The sequence below is a fragment of the Sorex fumeus genome, unplaced genomic scaffold (genome assembly GCF_029834395.1).
Source record: "Sorex fumeus unplaced genomic scaffold, SorFum_2.1 ptg000086l, whole genome shotgun sequence".
NCBI classification, from domain to species: domain Eukaryota; kingdom Metazoa; phylum Chordata; class Mammalia; order Eulipotyphla; family Soricidae; genus Sorex; species Sorex fumeus.
This window is the reverse complement of record NW_026606143.1, coordinates 17,295,938-17,299,144: the sequence shown is the minus strand read 5'-3', so window position 1 is coordinate 17,299,144 and position 3,207 is coordinate 17,295,938. Positions and strand designations below refer to the sequence as shown.

General features: G+C 36.2%; 1 non-coding gene across 1 annotated transcript; it reads right to left on the bottom strand.

The window, feature by feature from the left end:
* Window positions 1-543: 543 nt before the first annotated feature.
* On the bottom strand, window positions 544-650 carry LOC130039478 (U6 spliceosomal RNA). Its single transcript, XR_008794897.1, has one exon. It is a non-coding gene; the product is annotated as a U6 spliceosomal RNA (small nuclear RNA).
* Between the last annotated feature and the right edge of the window lie 2,557 nt (window positions 651-3,207).

Below are 3,207 nucleotides of genomic sequence, written 5' to 3'. Positions count from 1 at the left end.
TCCCATACATGTATATAATACATTTATATTAAATGATGTTTCACTAAATGTTACCTTACCAGCAGTCTCATTTATTTTAAAATATTTAGTTAAAATATAAAGTAATTAAAAGATTATTGCTTAATATTAGAACTATCTTAGGTCTATTAAACAGTTTTGTGATTTTTTGGTTATCAATTATGTTGTCATGTGTATATTACTTGTTTATATCAATTATTTAAGGTAAAATTTGGTTTTATTATACATGTTGCTTAAGGGTACAGATTTTAAGAACTGATGAACAATGTTACGTGTGGTTTGCTATATAGCAGACCACATAATTTGACTAGTAAAGTAAAAGGCCCTCCCGTTGATCGTCGATTTGCTCGAGCGGGCCCAGTAACGTCTCCATTGGAGACTTTGTTGTCACTGTGTCTGGCATATCGAATACTCTCGGTAGCTTGCCGGGCTCTCCGAGAGGGGCAGAGGAATCGAACTCGGGTCGGCCATGTTGGCTGCGTGCAAGGCAGACGCCCTACCCGCTGTGCTATCGCTCCAGCCCTAAAAAATATGGAACGCTTCACGAATTTGCGTGTCATCCTTGCGCAGGGGCCATGCTAATCTTCTCTGTATCGTTCCAATTTTAGTATATGTGCTGCCGAAGTGAGCACAATTTGACTAGAAATCTCAGAATTAAATAGAAAGAATTAGTAAAATTTCAGAAATATTTAAAAGGAAGAACTTATAGGACATTATGATTGATAGGAAATATAGGAAAGTTCAGGGGTATGAAATAATAAACATTTCCATGTATTTTCAGCTTGGGAAACTGAATGAATGGTAGCAGTGTTTTGTGCTTTTTTTAAAATTTATTTTAAAGCTATGTTGAAATGGTAGGATTGCTTGAGGGGTTTTTGTTGTTGTTGAGTTTGAGATTCTTGGGAGACATTCAAGCAAGTACATAAAAGAAAACATAGCTATTGAAATCAGAATTCTGGAATATCTAAACATTTTTGGATTAATCAGAATTTTATATACGTAATAATATAGAGACAAAAATAACTCACAGATTGAGTAAACCATTAACAAATACAAGAGTTTATCTAGTATAATACCCTAAGGAATTCAAAGTAATAATTAGATGGAAAAGAATGAGACTACTACGATACTGAAATAGAATGTCTAGAGAAAACGGACAAAAAATACAGTGTGCCATTTTTAGGTTAGGGGAATTGGAATTTGAAATAAAGAAGAAATTTTTAAATGTGTCAAATAGTCTTGAGAGATGTACTAAGAAAAACAAAGTACTTCTCAGTTTGGCAACACAAAATAACAGTGAACTGAATGGGAACAATTTCAAAAGAGAAAAGGTAAAAGGAAAGTTTGAATACATTGAAGACAGTGTTTAAACATGTGAAGAGTGAATTTACTAATACAGGAAGATACAAGTAGCAATTGAACAGGATTTCTGGGTTCTATCTTAGCTTCCCACTTTTCAGACATGACACAAAACTTAAATTGTTTTAATACATATACCTGATGTTCAGGACAATTTTACAAAATCTAAGCAGAACAGTACCTAAAAAAGATGATTATAGTAGAGAGTACTGAATATGAATTTTTCATGCATCTATTACCCTTACTGTCTTACCACAAATGCCCTTACTTCCAGATTTGTTTGAGATGCAGTATCCCGGCCTCTTTGTTGACAGTTATTGAAAGAGATGAATTAAAATATTCTTTGTGATTGCTTATTTCTCAAGGTCTCACATAGTTGTCAATTTACTTTGCTCATTTTGAATGTATGTTATTAGGTTCATCCAAATATAATATTCCTATATGTAATTAATGATTTGACTCATTTTATCATTACGATATATTCTGTATCCCATAATGCTGTTTGAAATTCTATCTCCTCTGTATAAAACTAAGAATTATATCAAAGTAATATTCTTTTGTATCTACTTGCATGCATCTTGCAACCTATCTGTGTCATTAGAGCTAAAGTGCTTAATTTTCAAATTTTTATTTTATTAAAACACCAGGGATAAAACTCATAGTTGGGTTTTGACAAACAATGTTCCACCACCAATCCCATCACCACTGTCAAACTCCCTCCATCTATATTCCCAGATTTCCTCTTCTACCTACTCCCACACACATCTAAGCCCAAGTCTGTCATCTTGACCATTATCTTTTAAATTTGGTTATTAAAGTTTAGTTTTTGCTATTTCGGTGTTGATTACTTTGTGGTTTGGATATTTATCTCTATCACTCTTTAATACCACAATGCGCCTGGCTCATCTTGACCTCATTGCTTTTCATTTATCTCTTCTTTCCTTCCCCTTCACTCTATTTCTTTTCTTCTCCTCCTTATACTCTGGGGAAAGGTGATCTAGGCATTTCCCCCTTTAAACCATGGCATTTCCTCATCCATTTACTCTAACTACCACATAGAAGTATTATTATAATGCTTTGTCCTTCTGGCTTACTTCATTTAACATGTTCTATTCCAGCTACATCCATGTTTCAGCAAATGCATGATTTCATCATCCCTTATAGCTGCGTAGTATTCCATTGTGCATATATACCAAATCTTCAGAACTCCTGACCTCTTTTTATTTTTTATTATTTTTTAAAATTTATTTATTTATTTATTGAATCACTGTGGGAAAAGTTACGAAGCTTTCAGGTTTAAGTCTCTGCATTAAGTCAGTGTGCTTCTGGAGCCATGGCCATGCCGGAGAGCCGCTCGTGGTGGGCAACTCGTGGCCTCAGTAGGGTGTGAAGGATGAGCCGGGAATGCCCCCCTTCCCATGAGGTTTCAGTAGCCCCATCACCACTGGCTCATACCTGGCTTCCCAAAAAGCTTCAAGGTGGCCGCCATCTTGCTGTCCAGGGGGTAAAAGGTGGAAGGGAGCAACACCCTTTCCCTTCTGGGCAGGCATGGTGCCGTGGATTAATGCCCTCAAGCTGCCGGGCTCTGCATTAAGTCCTTGTGCTTCTGGAGCCATGGCCGTGCCACAGAGCCACTAGTGGGGGGCGACTTGTGGCCCTGGTAGGGCTTGAAGGATATCCCTGATCTCTTTTTAGATTTTGATTTTTAGATGTTGATTCCAAATTTTAGCTATTGTACTGAGCACTGGAATTAATAATGGTATGCATACATCACTTTGAATGCATTTTTTTTCTGTCCTGGGAATATAAGAGAAAAGAAGGGATTTCTGG